Genomic DNA, 17,090 nt, shown 5'->3' on the forward strand with positions numbered 1-17,090 from the left:
TCAAAAAAGGGGTAAGAGGCTGCCTGCTCTGCAGTCAAGGGGTGACATAACTGGGCTCCTGAGCCCCACAGGGGTGCCGCAGAAAGAATGTAGTTGGTTATGGGAGCCGTGGACTCAAAAAGATTGAAAACCTCTGGTCTTAAGGACTCAGCTCCAGATTTGTGTAGGTTTTACCCCTTAGCCTTTTCTTCTTCTGAAGATGTCCCACAAGGCCATGGGTACAGATTTCCCCCTAGGTGCCAACTTAGCCTGGGATAGTACACACTTACTTAGAGGTGGTACAGTCAAACCCTGGATGTCGAACATTATCCATTCCAGAAGCCCATTCCGCTTCCAAAATGTTAAACAACTGAGGCACAGCTTCTGATTGGTTGCAGGAGCTTCCTGCACTCAAGCGGTTTGATGTTCAGCTTCCGAAAAACTTTCAGAAACCGGAGCATTTAGTTCCGGGTTTTCAGTGTTCAGGAACCGAAACGCTAAAAAACGGAGGTGTTTGGGAGCCAATGTATAGAGTGTATAGAAATACATAACTTCTATAACATGTACGCCTGCCAACCTAGCAGTTCGAAAGCACCCCCGGGTGCAAGTAGATAAATAGGGACCGCTTACTGGCGGGAAGGTAAACGGCGTTCCGTGTGCTGCGCTGGCTCGCCAGATGCAGCTTTGTCACGCTGGCCACGTGACCCGGAAGTGTCTGCGGACAGCGCTGGCCCCCGGCCTCTTAAGTGAGATGGGCGCACAACCCTAGAGTCTGGCAAGACTGGCCCGTACGGGCAGGGGTACCTTTACCTTTACCTTATAACATGTACAGTGGTACCTCGGGTTAAGTACTTAATTCGTTCCGGAGGTCTGTTCTTAACCTGAAGCACCACTTTAGCTAATGGGGCCTCCACCTGCTGCCGCACCGCCAGAGCACAATTTCTGTTCTCATCCTGAGGTAAAGTTCTTAACCCGAGGTACTATTTCTGGGTTGGCGGAGTCTGTAACCTGAAGCGTATGTAACCCGAAGTGTATGTGACCCGAGGTACCACTGTATTCCAAATCAGGGCAGTACAGATGTTTGAAGAGGAAACTAATTCAGCATGGGAGAGGAACATAATAGTAGCCTGCAGGATCAGACCAACGTCCCATTTGGTCCAGCATCTTGTTCTCACAGTAGCCAACCAGATGACTGTGGGAAACCAGTAAGCAGAACATGAGCACAAGAGCACTCTCCCAACTCCCATGTTTTGCAGCAACCTGTGTTTGGAAGGAAAAGGCCAGCAAGATGAACATGTCTGTGTTAGGGATGCACGCATTTCCCCAGGCTGTGGTCCTGCATGGGAAAATAGGGGTTTCATAAGTGCCCAAGAATGTCTCTACTTCCATCTTCTAAACCAGGGGTAGGCAACCTAAAGCTCGGGGGCCGGATGCGGCCCAATCGCCTTCTAAATCCGGCCCAGGGATGGTCCGGGAATCAGCGTGGTTTTACATGAGTAGAATGTGTCCTTTTATTTAAAAAGCATCTCTGGGTTATTTGTGAGGCCTGCCTGGTGTTGTTACGTGAGTAGAAAGTGTGCTTTTATTTAAAATGCATCTCTGGGTTATTTGTGGGGCATAGGAATTTGTTCATATTTTTTTTCAAAGTATAGTCCGGCCCACCACATGCTCTGAGGGACGGTGGACCGGCCCACGGCTGGAAAAGGTTGCTGACCCCTGTTCTAAACGCTTGAGAGTCTGCATTAATTCAACCACACAAAAGCCAGGAAGCAAGTATAATCAAATGGATGGCCAAATTACTTGTTCCCTATGTGTGTCACGCCCTCCCCCCCAAGCTTGGATAGTTGTTTTTCATTGTATTGTGACTCTGTGTGTGCGCACGTGCATGCATAGGAACTTGGATTGTGACATACAGAAACCTGAACTATTGCACCCCACCCCCCCACCGCAACACTGTGTAGAAAAACATTAATTTGGCAGAACGGTCCATTTCCTTGAGAGAACGACAGCAATTCTCCCCCCCCCCCCACTCACCCTTGTTATTCTAGCTACTGTAGTACTGTTCTCTTTCCAGTGGAGAATGGGCCTCCCGCTGGTATGTATAGAAGATAAACAATTGAGAAATTGAGCAGTTAATCAAAGCAGTTCTGAGGCACAGAGACCTTGGGGTGAGAACTTGGGAGTATTGGAATCTGAAGAGCAAAATGGCAAAGAACAAGGGGGAAACTTGAGGGTTTGCTCAGTTTCTGAACCCTGGGGGTAGAATGCTGGTTTAGGGGTGGTGCCAGAACAGAACCATGACAGATATGGGCTGAATCTGGCAGAATTTGCCAGTCATAATGGATGGGCATAGCCAGAGGGTGCAGCTTCCCCTCCCCCATAAATCAAGTAAATACGTAAATAAAAAGGCTTAAGTAACTGACCAATTGCATCGCAAATAGCTCGGTTCTGACCCTCCCTAACATAAAGCCTGCCCCCCCCCCCCAATAAATCCTGGCTACTACGCCCAATGGAGCCTGGCAGAATCTGAAGTTTATTATCTTTTCAGACACCTATATTGGCTTAGTGTGCAAGGAATCACTTTGGACCCTCGGCAAGCAATTCAGTAATCGAAGGTGGGGGGGGGGGCACACGTCCAAAAAAACACAGAGAGATTTGGAAGGAGGGGGAAGCAGAGAGAGAGGAGGGGAGGGTGATAAATCGGGTCCTCCCTTAAAGAGGGCACGTATTGTGGTGAGAGCTGGAAACCGACACCCTGTGTTGTGGGTGGGTACAATTGGTCAGCCACAACACCCGATTGGTAGGTCCCTCATAGCTGGGTGCAATCTGGCCAATGGGATGCAGTCCAAACAGTTCGAGGGACCTATTTTTACCCATGCACGTGACCCAGAGCTTCCTCTTTTGGCGCGTGCATTCGGAACACCTGCCCACCTCTCCCTACTTTTAGGGCTTTGTGCTTGACCTTGCTATGCCGTCGTGTGTCGTCTGTCATTGGGACAGGGGCATGGCAGGAATTTTCCCCACTTGGCTGATTGGCTGATGCCATTTGGGTTTCACCTGCCACGTAGCAAATTGTCACAGCTTGTAAGGTTGCGGATAGGCTCTGGTTCAGGTGATAGGGATGGGAGAACGCTCTCGCCATCCCTATGTGGAGGGTATTCCATTTAAGGAATCCAGGGACTCGATGGTTTGGTCAACCCCTGAGAGGGGGTTGTGCCCGTGCCTGAGTCCAGGGGGACATTTGGGCGGCGGAGTTAGCCCGTTCCTGGCTTTCCGCTTATCCCGGTGTTCACCCTTGGCTGACCTATGCTGGAACCCTGGGTCAGCGCTACCTGCATGGCAGAGAGCTAGTCAAACCAGAGCCTATGCAACCACTCACTTTCTGTAATCAATAAAGTTGTGGCCTAAATTCTGTGAAAAACCAAAACCAAAATTTGAGTCAAGTGTGAATTTATTTAGCGGGGAGGTTTCTGGGTCTGAACATGCAAAGATGCAATCCTGCAAACTCCTCACACATTTCATTCTGGCTATAGTCACCATTGTATCTAGCTCCACCCACTCTAACAGTACACCACAATCACTTTAAGCGTGAAACCAGGTAAATAAATACACTATCAAATTACATATGGTAGTCATCAAGGCATAAATACAAATGCAATAATAAAATAAAGAAAAATTCTCAGTTATCCTTGTAAGCCTTCACTGCGCTGGTTTCCATATAAGACTGATGTTGTTTTGTCACTGCAAAAGCAAATGAAGTCCTTTTTCCACTGTTGTTGTTTTCCTATTACTATTGCCAAGCAAAAGCTCCATTTTCTGATTTGAGTGCTTAAGTCCAGTTAACTAGTGAGCCTTGATATACAGTAAGCTTGCAACTTACGTGGGGGGTTATGTTCCAAGGATCGTGCCTAAAGCAAATATTGTCTATAGGCAAAACACATTGGGTTCAATGGTGCATGGGGTTGTGAAAGTCATTTTTCCCAGAACGCTGCCCCTTTATTTATTTATTTGCCATACGTGTAAAAGCTGAATACACACAAGTTAAATGAGCGCAAGTTGTGATATTAAAAGGTAAAGGTACCCCTGCCCGTACAGGCCAGTCGTGTCTGACTCTAGGGTTGTGCGCCCATCTCACTTAAGAGGCCGGGGGCCAGCACTGTCCGGAGACACTTCCGGGTCACGTGGCCAGCGTGATGAAGCTGCTCTGGCGAGCCGGCACCAGCACAGCACACGGAAACGCCGTTTACCTTCCCGCTAGAAAGCGGTACCTATTTATCTACTTGCACTTTGAGGTGCTTTCGAACTGCTAGGTGGGCAGGAGCTGGGACCGAAAGACGGGAGCTCACCCCGCCGCGGGGATTCGAACCGCCGACCATGCGATCGGCAAGCCCTAGGCGCTGAGGTTTTACCCACAGCGCCACCCGCATCCCTCTAGTTGTGATCTTACTGTATTGCAATGAAATAATAATAATTATGAATGAGTTAATTGTTTTCGGTCACTGACCAGAGTGATAATAACATTTATAATGATAGAAGTATCCAGTTTCAGTTCACCACATCTTTTAAAATAATAATAATCATGTAGCTAGATGAAGTTTAGCAACAATCAGCTGAAATTATGACATGGTTGGGACATCCTGGAAAAGAATATTCATCCTATCAATGTTTCAATGTATTTTAATAGTTGCTTTTTCTATGTTTTTAGCGGTTCTTTTTATCTGTAAGCCACCTTGGGTTCCATCAGCGTAAAAGGTGGGATTTTAGTTAGCTAGTTAGCTAGCTAGTTAGTTAGTTCAAGTCTTTGGAATCGTTTGGAATAGGAAAAAATGCTAAAATTTGTGGACGTGATAGAACTTTATTAAATTATGGCTAGTATGCAGAATGTAGACAGTGTCTCTAAATTTCTATTAGAACTGAAGATTAGCAATACATTTGGACTTGACATGAAAAAATATGTCTTTGTACAATCCATATTTCACTTAATAAAGCGCACACACACACACACACACACACACACACACACAGGAAGTTGTGTCATTCCATAAGGAGAAAAAGCCAAAATCTGTGGTTAGGCAATAGCTTTAAGACAAATCAAAATGTGACAAAATAGTGAGCAAGCTTTCTCCAACAATGCTGTGAAACACTGCAGTTACTAAATAAATAACTTACTACCTTTTTTCACTTAGTTTTTTAAATTTTATGTGGGCAGGGAAAGAGCACTGGGGCTCTGCAAGATATCCCAGCGACTTGCCGCTCGTAGCAGAACACCAGATCAAGATGGTTTTTCCAATGTTATTAACCTGTATCTTATATGACGCATCAGAAACGGTGCCTCAAAAATCCCCTGATGCTCTCTAACGAAAATAGATAAACAGGTTTCTCTTCCTCTGTGGTTGGAGAACAGTCCCTCTATTGTTTGAGGATTCCTGAGGAGTTTTGACGCTTCTGCTGAACAAATTCCTTTCTCCAAAGTGAGGGGCCCCGGAGACTCCTCTGTTTAAGGCCCAAGGGACACCCTTAAAAAGTGCTCCAACTAGCAGAAGCTGCGTTGAGGCTCAAGGTGTCATTTTACTTTGGCCCCTGGGACTTTTGTCCTACAGGCATCTTGTTCAAGAGCAACCCTTCTCCTTTTGAATGGCCCTGCTCTCTTGGCTGTCCTCACGCTCCCTGGATTTAAGCCCAGTGTTGCCTTAATCCACAATTTCACAAATTGGCAGGCATAAGCAAGCATATTCACTTCTGTTGACTGAAGCATTTGCTTCCTCTGCTCCAGCAGACAGTAGCCACTCCACCACAGGCCTTTGGGGACCAGTTTCAGCGTAACCTCTGGATTTTCAGGCCCATTTGCAACCTAACATTATATATATCCTGGGAATGATATATAAGTGAGAAGCTGAGTGTTCTCTGTTTGAGAATACTCCTATTAAACCTGGTTACATTAATAGGAACTCCTATTAAGCCTGGTTATATTTGCAGAATGTGTATTCCTTTAGCACAGGGGTTCTCAAACTTTTTACACACAGGGCTTCCTTGAGATGGCTGAAAATTACTGAGGCTCATCTGTCACAAAATGGTGGAGCCAGTTATAAAATGGAGGCAGAGCTTGGCACATTCAAATGGCAATTAACAATATCACTTTCTACCAGTATCTATTTTTTATTATAAGTTTTTATTAGTTTTACATAAAAGTTATACACCATAAACATAACAGGGGACTGAGAAAACCACCCAGAAACTCCAGCTGGTTCAGGATGCCGCGGTGAGACTCCTTACGGGGTCCTCGCTGCGAGATCACATTCACCCGGTGCTATACCAGCTGCACTGGCTCCTGGTGAGTACAGGATCAGGTTTAGGGTGCTGGTTTTAACCTTTAAAGCCCTATACGGCCTAGGACCCTCATACCTACAGGACTGTCTCTCCTGGTATATCCCACAGAGGAACTTACAGACTTCAAACAAAAACATCTTGGAGGTCCCCGGCCACAGAGAGGTTAGGCTGGCCGCAACCAGAGCCAGGGCTTTTTCAGCTGTAGCTCCGATCTGGTGGAACACTCTGTCACAAGAGACCAGGGCTCTGTGGGACTTGACATCTTTCCGCAGGGCCTGCAAGACAGAGCTGTTCCACCAGGCCTTTGGCCAAGGCAGTCTGACCCCCTCCTTCGGTAATCCTCATAGAACTCTAGCCCAATGGTTGCCATTAATTTGATTGGAATTAATTTTATAATGAAATGATTTTAGAATGTTTTATCATTTTACTGTTCTTAGCCGCTCTGAGCCCAGCTTCGGCTGGGGAGGGCGGGATATAAATAAAAATTATTATTATTGTTAAGTTGTGGGCGAACATATCAGATGACACTGCGATTCTTCCAAAGCAGCTCTTTATTTGTAAGCTGGAACAGAACTGAACTGAGGAGCTCAGTCAGCCTGCTTATATAGAGCTCCACTAGAATGCAACAGTAACCATTTTCTGTAACTAGCCAATCACTGAACGTCACTTTCAATCCTTCATTTGCATAACTATCTACAGTATCCCCCTGCTGGCCCAGGGTGAGAACTTCAGTACATAACTATTATTATTATTATTATTATTACTACTACTACTACTACTACTATTATTATTAAGTGACTTCCTCGCTTCCCCTTGGTTGAATTTCATCGCATATCCTTTTAATGGTTTTCCAAATCACAGTTCTTATAAAATTTAACTTAAACATTAACATCCTTAGATCTTCACATTATGAAATTAAACATATTAATTCATCACTTCACTTAAATAAAATCCTAAGCCAATTAAGTATCTGCAAGCTGTTTTCAGTTACTGTAATTTAACTTAACATATTAAATTTAATGAGTATCAGGAAGATTGGATTAAATTTAATGATTACTTGGTTAAATATGTGAAGTTAAATTAACTGAAAACAGCATGGACACACCCCCTTTAAAGGAGAGGGAGGCGCTCCATCCAGCTGTTTGCTAAACCGCTGCGCGAAGCGTCTCCTCTGTGCGCCAGCGCACGCCTTGCGGCGCATCCGCGCATCTCCGTCGGAAGTGCAAAGCGCGGCGGCATTTTGCATTTCTCCGTATATATCCGGGAAGGAGGGGCTCCTTCCTTCCTTCCTTCCTTCCTTCCTTCCTTCCTGGCCGGCTTGGTCCTCCTTCCGCCATGCCCAAAGTGGTGTCGCGCTCCTTGGCTTGCTCGGATACGCGCGACCGCGAGGAGTACGGCGAGGGCGAGAAGCCCCTGCACGTCTATTACTGCCTGTGCGGGCAGATGGTGCTGGTTCTGGACTGCGCGCTGGAGAAGCTGCCCTTGAGGCCCCGGGACCGCGCGCGCGTGATCGACGCCGCCAAGCACGTCTACAAGCTCTGCAACACCCAGGACGAGCCCGAGGGCGCCTATCTCCGCCGGGACGGAGGCGGCGTCGAGCGGCAGTGCCGGAAAAAGTGCGCGCGGTGCGGGCTGCTCCTCTTCTACCGCCACCAGCCCGACGGCGCGCCCGCCACCTTCGTGGTCGACGGCGCCCTGGTCCAGTTCGGGCAGGGCTGGGCCCAGAAGCAGCTGCAGTTGCAGCAGCAGCCTCCTCCTCCTCCCGAGAAAGTGATGGTGACCCGTCGGACGAAGGACATGGGCAAGTGCGGCTCGGTCACCGTCTCCACCGTCGACGAAGAGGAGGAGGAGATCCAAGCCAAGGAAGTGGCCGAGTCGTACGCGCAGAACGCGCGCGTGATCCAGAAGCAGCTGCGCAGGGAGGGCGCTTGCAAGAGGCGGCTGCAGGAAGAGGCCGAGATGGGAAGCAAGCAGGCCAAAGGGAAAGGCACGCTGATCGACAAGCAGTTCAAATAAGAAACGTCCAGAGAGAGGGATGCGTCGTTTCTTGGGTGGGTGGCACACACCACCATGGGCGTAGCCAAGGGGGGCCGTAAATCAATACAAATCTGAGGTTCTGCCCCCCCCCAACAAAAATCATGGACTCCACCCCTGTGTCCTTATTATTCAAATCCATGTGCCTTCTGAAACATTTTCCAGAATTATTATTATTATTATTATTATTATTATTATTATTATTATTATGCGTTTCTAGGAAGCACCGCAGCCTTAATTTCCTAGCAAAAGCAAAGCAACCTTCTCGCAAGGCGTTAGTCTGCCTCTGTTGTGCTGAGTTACGTTTTTGTTTTTGTATCTTCAGGTGTATATAGAAATTACCGTGTTACTGGCAATATGTCAAGTTTGTATTGATGGAGTTAGAAGCAAAATGTACAGAAAAATAGATCTTTACTAAGTTATTTTTATGTGGTGTGTCATTTCCAGCCCATCCCCATCGCCTTTGGCAAGAAGTTAAATTTCTTTGTTACACGTGCGCCCCACGTTTGCTTTGGAAGATGGGAGAGGGTTATTGTGGGGCTCCAAAGCAGTATTCCATCGAGATACTAAAAGCCTAACTACAGGTGGCGTTAAATGTGACTCAGCATCTTACATACAGGTTTTAAAAAATTAATGGTGAGGGGATCTAACCTTTTCTTCAAGTGATATTTGCTCATGGGCCCGGGGACAGGGCAACCCCTCTTCATCCAAATAAAATAAAAAGTGATTGAAGGAGTGGAATATAAAAGTAAGTTGCATCTAATTCATAGAGTATTCGGAAAAAGGATCCATCAAGACAACTGGATCTTCCTCAATGGTAGAGAATATTGTACAGCAGTTCAAAAGGTCCAAAAAGTACACAAATTGCACACATAACCGCCCCAGAGATTTAACAAAGTAAGTTTGGGTGGGTCATTACAATATCACTTTTACATAGGTTAGGGATCTTCCCTATAAGATCGGTGTTGTTCCAGAATTCTCCACTGCTGTGCAATGCTATATAGGTGCAATTTTTAATAAGCATTCCCTTATACATGTGGATACTAGTTTATAAGGTTTAGATAGCTATTAATCATTCTACTTATTTGCCTATGTTTTTTCCAGTGAGGTGCATGATCATTACGAAAAGTTCATGTGTGTTGCTGCCACACTGAATACATGAATGTTGGAAATTCGTAAGATTGCTGTAACTCACCTCCATATAATTTCCTGCGTGAAAGGATGGATGTAAAGTAAACCCAGTGTAAAATCTGTGTTTGAGCCAATGCATATTGACATCTCAAGCCTATGGATGCACCATGAAGCTTCTGAGTTTTGCCCCCTCCCCGCCCCACCCCCCATGAAATGATGAGAGTGGCTACCCCCCCCCCCTTTAATAGTACATAGAGCTAAAGGAAGAAGTTGGAAGAGTGATGTTATTTCCCGTTTCTCCTTTCACTTCTGTGTGCTTTCCAAGGCTGAGATTAATTAATACAACTGGATTTTACACAGATCCCTTGGAAAAAAACTAAATCTCTATGCTGCAGTTTTTTCTGTCTCTATTGGGAGGGGAAGGGACCATAAATGACCAGAGGTGGTTGCATCCACACAGCACTCTCTTAAAAACCCCAAATGGGTCCACAGGCCTAAAAGGTGAGCAATCCCTGCACTCTGAGATTGCAGCCTCAAGTTTTCTCTTCCACATTCTACCTGGTCAAGCAGATTCTGTCGGTCTGAACAGCAGCCATGGGGGGTGGGGACTACAATGTGTGCAAGGCAGGGAACCCTGGACCTACCACCGTACCACCTTAAAAGAGTATTGTGTATACACAAGCTCAGCGGCTGCCTAAATATTTTGGTTCCCCTTCAAAGAAACGTCTCTGGGGTGTTGCCACTGGTCTGTAGCTGTGTCCAGCTGTCTATTTGCTGATATTACTTGCTGTTCCCCCATCAGTTATCTTGACTTTTACCAGCCGGCTGCCAGAGCTCTGGTGTGTTTCGCATCACATGGACGGCTTGTCGGCCTGCCAATTAGGCTTTTCATCCCTGTGCTGTCTGTTGAGTTCCCCCCACTTTGAGTCGGCCTGATTTAGGACATCTAGGCGTTCTACTTATGGGGTTGCTTTCCTTTACAAAAGAAAACTGGGCAGCTTTTGGGAGTTCCTGCGCCGGGTGCTACAGAGCAAGAATCAGGGAGTGTTTGGGGTCAAATCAGGCCTACTGTCAGTATCTCCTTCTTAAACTGCTGGACGGAGGAGGAAACTGCCGGCCATCCAAGCCAGGATACTAAGCTTTGTATAGATCAGGGGTCAGCAAACTTTTTCATCAGGGGGCTGGTCCACAGTCCCTCAGACCTTGGGGTGGGGCAGACTATATTTTGAAAAATATAAATACCCTGCAAGCCGGTCCCGCAGCTGCTTCCAGACCTGGAGGAGGAACGCACTCTGCACGCGCTCAGGAACGCGTCTAGGTGGCGTCCACTCACTGGCATTGTTGACAAGAAGCAGCCACTCCATTGGCCTGTCCTCACAGAACTCCCAGGCGGTGTGCAACATGCACTGCGGGTCGTCGTCCGAGGCCAGGTCGGTGGGCAGGCCACGCATGCGGAGCGCTGGGCAGGTGGCACACAGCTTGCCCTCCAGCTGCTCCACTGCGGCCACCAAGCGCACCACCAGCAGCAGGTGCGCCAAGCTCCGCCTGAAGCACTGCGAACCGCCCATCACAATGCCCATGGCGCAGCCCAGACCCGCCTGCCGGCCTCTCCGTCCATGGCTATGCCGGGTTTACCTCAGCGCGCAGGTGGCAAGGCTTCAGATTGGCTGCAGGAACTTCCTGCAGCCAATCCGAAGCTGCGCCAGTGTCGCCGCCCGCCCAGAAGCCGTGCCAGCATCCCTGTCCCCGGGCGGCAAGGCATCCGCAGTGGACGGGGACTGACCGAGCGGCTGCAGGGTCTGCGGGCCAGATTTACGAGCCTGGGGGGCCGCATTCAACCCCCAGGCCTTAGTTTGCCGACCCCTGGTATAGATGATTTAAAGCACACACGATGCACATTCTTTCCCTCAAAAGGAATTCTGTTTAGGTTTGCTGGAAATTAAACTATCATATCCACAATTCTTTGAGGGAAAGTGTGTGCTTTGAACTTGAATCAAGTGATCCTGGAGAGCCAATCCCATGTCCCTGCCTGCTGGTGATAAGATACTTTGAGAGCTTCAAAACTGGAATAGACAAATAAATGAAAGATAGGTATCTCAGTGGGTATTTGCCATGAGAGCTGAATGGACCCTCCATGTATAGAGGAAGTTTGCTGAATGCTGGGGACAAACCAGTAGAATACACAGTGTGCCTCATTTATGAAAACCTTTGGCTTTCCAGATTTTGCTGAACTCCTGGCAGACCTAGAAAACATGGGCAATGGCCATGGATTATGGGAGCTGTGGTTCAGCATCTCTGTGCCCATTTTCTACACATTTTCTCTCACATGCACACACACGTGCACAAAGTGTTCCCTTCTCTCTTCACCATATACTGCACCACTGATGTAAATGCCCTGGGTTTGATGCAGACACACAAAAGCATTTTAGTCTCAGTCGGGCAGAATTAGAACAACATAAGAGACTTTTAGTTCCTCTGGACCATTCGTACTGTTTGGTTTGACAGGCCTACACCCTGGCAGTCCAATTTCCTGTGCTTTCCTCAGCATTGTTTAGAGTATTTACCCATTTTCCCCTCAACTCTGGGGCCTCTTGGAGGTCAAGCTATTCCAGCTCCCTTATCACAGCAATGTTAACTCATTAGCCTTTCCTCTAATGACTTTTCGCCATCGGAATGTGGGGAGGGAGATGTTGCTCTGCAATCATCTGATATCTTTGAAGCATCGAGCTTTAACATCTCCTTAAGAAATCCTCACGATTAGCAGGCGTGTGTGTTGTGAGAAAGATATGGAAACAACACGGAGGAGGGAATGGCTGGCTATTGCTGTTTTGGTAGATATATTTGGCTATGTCCTCAAAGAAAGTTACCAGGACACAAAGAACCACACAACTTGTTCTGTACATACAAGCACACAATGGGCATGTGTGTTTCAGATTGTATTGCTCCACCAACAGCCTTCTGCATCACAGAAGAGGACTGCTGAATCACATTCAGACCATTGCCTAGGGGCAGCAAGCCCTGCTTTGGGTAATAATAATAATATTTTTTTATTTATACCCCGCCCTCCCCAGCCAAGGCGGCTAACAAGCAATAATAAAAATAAGTTGAATGAATACAACTTAAAACAAAATTAAAATACAACATTAAAATATTAAAATGTAGCCTCATCACAGGAGGAGAAAGGAAAAAGAAAAAAGAGAGGGAGGGAGGGAATCAAATTGGCTCCAAGCCAAAGGCCAGGCAGAACAACTCTGTCTTACAGGCCCTGCGGAAAGAAATCAGATCCTGCAGGGCCCTGGTCTCATGAGGCAGAGCGTTCCACCAGGCTGGAGCCAGAGTTGAAAAGGCCCTGGCTCTGGTTGAAGCCAATCTAACTTCCTTAGGGCCCGGGACCACTAGGGTGTTGCTATTTATGGACCTTGAGGCTCTCCGTGGGGCATACCGGGAGAGGCGGTTCTGTAGGTACGAGGGTCCTAGGCCGTGAAGGGTAGGGATCATAAGGGCAGCTGATCCCACCAAGGATTGAACCTGCAACCTTGGCATTATCAGCACCAGGCTTTAACGAACTGAGCTATCTGGGAAGTGACCATCGCATCCTGGTCACTGTCTCTTCGAGCTCCTGCTGTCGGGACGGAGATACAGGACGATGAAGACAAGAACGAGCCGTCTTAAGAACAGCTTCTTCTCCAGAGCGATCTCGGCCCTGAATGGGAAGCCTGGACTTTGAAAGTCATCTAATCTTCCTTGCTGTATTATACTGTATTGTTTTAATTAGTGTTTTTATAGTTGTTTTGATTTTGTGTGGAGTGCCCTACCTGGGTGGATGGAGCAGCCAAGTAATTTCGTTGTCCCCGAGAGGGGGCAATGACAATAAAGATATTATTATTATTATTATTATTATTATTATTATTATTATTATTATTATTATTATTAGCTTTAAGTCAAAGGAAGCATGAGCTAGTACAATATGCTGCTTTTTTATGCTGGATCGCTGGATGGTTTATTTGGGGAACCAAAATGATGTCCTCTTCCACCAGCTCCATGGCAGACGTTTATCCTGAAACATTGTTTTCTGTTCATGGAACTCAGCTTACAGCACACATGGCATGATTGATCACATCTTCACTGAAGGTCGTCTCCTTCGGTTCTCCCGGTTCTCCTCACAGCAACACTAGGCCGAGACAGAAACTTGCTCAATGTCACCCAGTGTGTGTTACGGAACTCTTCATCCCAAATCCATCAAGTCTACCCACTAGGTCACACTCTCCAGCAATCACCCTTGTGTAAGAATAATGAATACTTTTGGAACACCCCAAGGGCAGAGTGCAAATTTTGTATGTTAAAAAGTCCTAACGTTTGTGGAGGCATGTCAAGGTTGTTTCTAAGGGAGAATTAATCACAGGGGCCAGAGAGATTTGGATTAGAAAATAGTAAGGGAAGTCAAGGCTTCGGCCCCTTGTGTATACAGAGAAGCATGTTCTCAATTTGCAACTCTATTTAATGAGCCTTAGGGGCAGCATGAGGATGGCAGAAGTTCACACACTTGAGGTGTTCTTGAGATCTTGGTTCCCAGTCCAGCTCTCTGTGCATGCAACTGCTAGCCGCCCTAGATGCAGTCATGTATCGTATCATCAATAGGAGTATAGCATCTAGATCAAGGGAAGTAATAGTGCCACTGTATTCTGCTCTGGTCAGACCTCACCTGGAGTACTGTGTCCAGTTCTGGGCACCACAGCTCAAGAAGGACACTGACAAACTGGAACGTGTCCAGAGGAGGGCAACCAAAATGGTCAAAGGCCTGGAAACGATGCCTTATGAGGAACGGCTAAGGGAGCTGGGCATGTTTAGCCTGGAGAAGAGGAGGTTAAGGGGTGATAGGATAGCCATGTTCAAATATATAAAAGGATGTCATATAGAGGAGGGAGAAAGGTTGTTTTCTGCTGCTCCAGAGAAGCGGACACGGAGCAATGGATCCAAACTGCAAGAAAGAAGATTCCACCTAAACATTAGGAAGAACTTCCTGACAGTAAGAGCTGTTCAACAGTGGAATTTGCTGCCAAGGAGTGTGGTGGAATCTCCTTCTTTGGAGGTCTTTAAGCAGAGGCTTGACAACCATGTCAGGAGTGCTCTGATGGTGTTTCCTGCTTGGCAGGGGGTTGGACTCGATGGCCCTTGTGGTCTATTCCAACTCTATGATTCTATGATCACAGAAGAGGAGTTTGGATTTGATATCCCGCTTTATCACTACCCGAAGAAGTCCCAAAGCGGCTAACATTCTCCTTTCCCTTCCTCCCCCACAACAAACACTCTGTGAGGTGAGTGAGGCTGAGAGACTTCAAAGAAGTGTGACTGGCCCAAAGTCACACAGCAGCTGTACATGGAGGAGCGGAGAGGTGAACCCAGTTCCCCAGATTACGAATCTACTGCTCTTAACCACTACACCACACTGACTTCTAGGGAATTCCATGGAGCCAGAACAAGCACTCGCACCCTCCATTGGAAGCAGGCCTTTGCACAGATTGGGACAGCTATGTTTAGAGGATGCTAATGAAGCTACCATCAGTCGCAGAATATTTTTGTTTACAAAGCATTTTCAACCTGAGAGTCTATCTACTCACTGAGATCTTCAGCAAATGGTTCTCCATCAGGAGCTTCCATTCCGGAGGGAGAAACAGCTCAGGAATATCACAGGGGTTTTGTTGTTTTGCCGGGCCTTATATATGCCTGTGTGAAAAGTTTTCCATAATCGGAAAACCCATCTTGCTTCCTGGCACCCTAATTATGGCAGAACCTGGCAACTTCTGGGATTATTAGTTTGTGTTACGCTGATGGCCTCTGGACTAATAGAGTAGCCCCAGAGAATTGTAAAGTTGGAAGGGGTCCCAGAGGGTAATCTAGTCCAACTCCCTGCAATGCAGGAATCACAGCTAAATAATCCCTGACAGGTGGCCATTCAACATCTGTTTAAAAGCCTCCAGTGAATACAGAAATTAGGTATTGCTGTATTGGACAACTCTCACCCTAGGGGGAAAAAACCAAAGGGAAGGTACAACCCAGATAAATGTAAGAATACAGTGGTACCTCGCAAGACGAAATTAATTCGTTCCGCAAGTTTTTTCTTCTTGCGAGTTTTTCGTCTTGCGAAGCACGGTTTCCCATAGGAATGCATTGAAAATCAATCAATGCGTTCCTATGGAGACCGTCCGTGGACAGAGGGGAAGCGTCGCGCGCCTTCCCCTCTGTCCCCGGACCTGTTTAAAGCAAGGGGCGGCGGGGAGATTGCTTCTCCCCGTTGCCTGCCCCGCAATCTCCGGGGACAGAGGGGAAGGCTCCCCGGACCTGTTTTAAAGTAAGGGAAGGGGCAGCGGGGAGAATCGCTTCTCCCCGTTGCCGCCCCTTGGTTCAAAAGGGGTCCGGGGACAGAGGGGAAGGCGCGCGCACCTTCCCCTCTGTCCCCCGGAGATTGCGGGGCTGGCAACGGGGAGAAGCAATCTTCTCCCCGCCGCCCCTTGCTTCAAAAGAGGTCCGGGGACAGCGGGGAAGACGCGCTGCACTTCCCCGCTATCCCCGGAGCTTGTGGGGCAAGCTTCGTTTTGCGAAGCAAGCCCATAGGGAAATGCGTCTTGCGAAGCGGCTAAGAAAACGAAAAACTCCTTCGTCTAGCGAGTTTTTCGTCTTCCGAGGCGTTCGTCTTGCGGGGTACCACTGTACTTAAGTACAGTTGAAATCAGAGGGCCTTGCCCAGACACAATTAAGGGCTTAGTTCCTTTACAAGTTCCTTTACAGGTTTTAAGGATGCTTAATTTTCCTTGGATTGCACGTTTTGAGCAACTGGGGGAAAAGATAACCGATTTATTGGGGGCTATGACTTAAGCTGATTAGGGTCACAGAGCACACCTGAACAGGTTAGTCATAAGAAAGTCCCACTCTTTTCAAGGAGCCTTACTCCTAAGGGTGTTTAGAATTTCACACTTAGGTGTAGGATTGCTCAGTAAGGTACAGATACTCTCTCACACTGTCTAGAGTGCACACAAATGGCTCTGTGGATGGAGTGTGAGAGTGTATTATAAAGCCAAGGGGAGGCGATAACCAGTCACAGCTGGATTACTCAGGGCAGCCTTTGCCAATGTGGTGTCCGTCAGATGTTCTGGATTCCCAACTCCCATTAGTTCCTGCCAGCACAGCACTTAGGGACTCACTCTTGCACCATTTTTGTCTGAAGAGAGACACATCTTAGAGAAATGATGAGGAGCTCTAATACACTTGAGGTGCAATCCAGGCCAGGAGTGAGGAACCTGTGGCTTCCCTCCAGACATTGTTGAACTCCAGTTACCTTCAGCCACAGATTGGCCAATAGTTAGGGATGATGGGAGTTCAAATCCAGCAACATCTGAAGAGGGGCCACAGGTTCCACACCTCTGAGCAGGTAGTTATGAATTTGTAAGTTTCAGTGTGAGCATTAAGCATCTCCCACTGACTGCAGTGGAACTTTTTAAAAGTGCATCGCTTTGCCTGAATTGTGCCTATGGCATTTAACGTGCCCCAATTCCACTGAAAATTATACCTCCTGTAATGCTATAACATTTCACTCCTCCACTGAAACGCAAGTTTTTATCAGC

General features: G+C 47.3%; 1 pseudogene; it reads left to right on the plus strand.

Annotated features, from left to right (window-relative positions):
* The first annotated feature begins 7,504 nt into the window (after window positions 1-7,504).
* Window positions 7,505-8,762, plus strand: LOC114587972 (STING ER exit protein pseudogene; annotated as a pseudogene).
* The last annotated feature ends 8,328 nt before the right edge of the window (window positions 8,763-17,090 follow it).

The sequence above is a fragment of the Podarcis muralis genome, chromosome 17, assembly GCF_964188315.1.
Source record: "Podarcis muralis chromosome 17, rPodMur119.hap1.1, whole genome shotgun sequence".
NCBI classification, from domain to species: Eukaryota; Metazoa; Chordata; class Lepidosauria; order Squamata; family Lacertidae; genus Podarcis; species Podarcis muralis.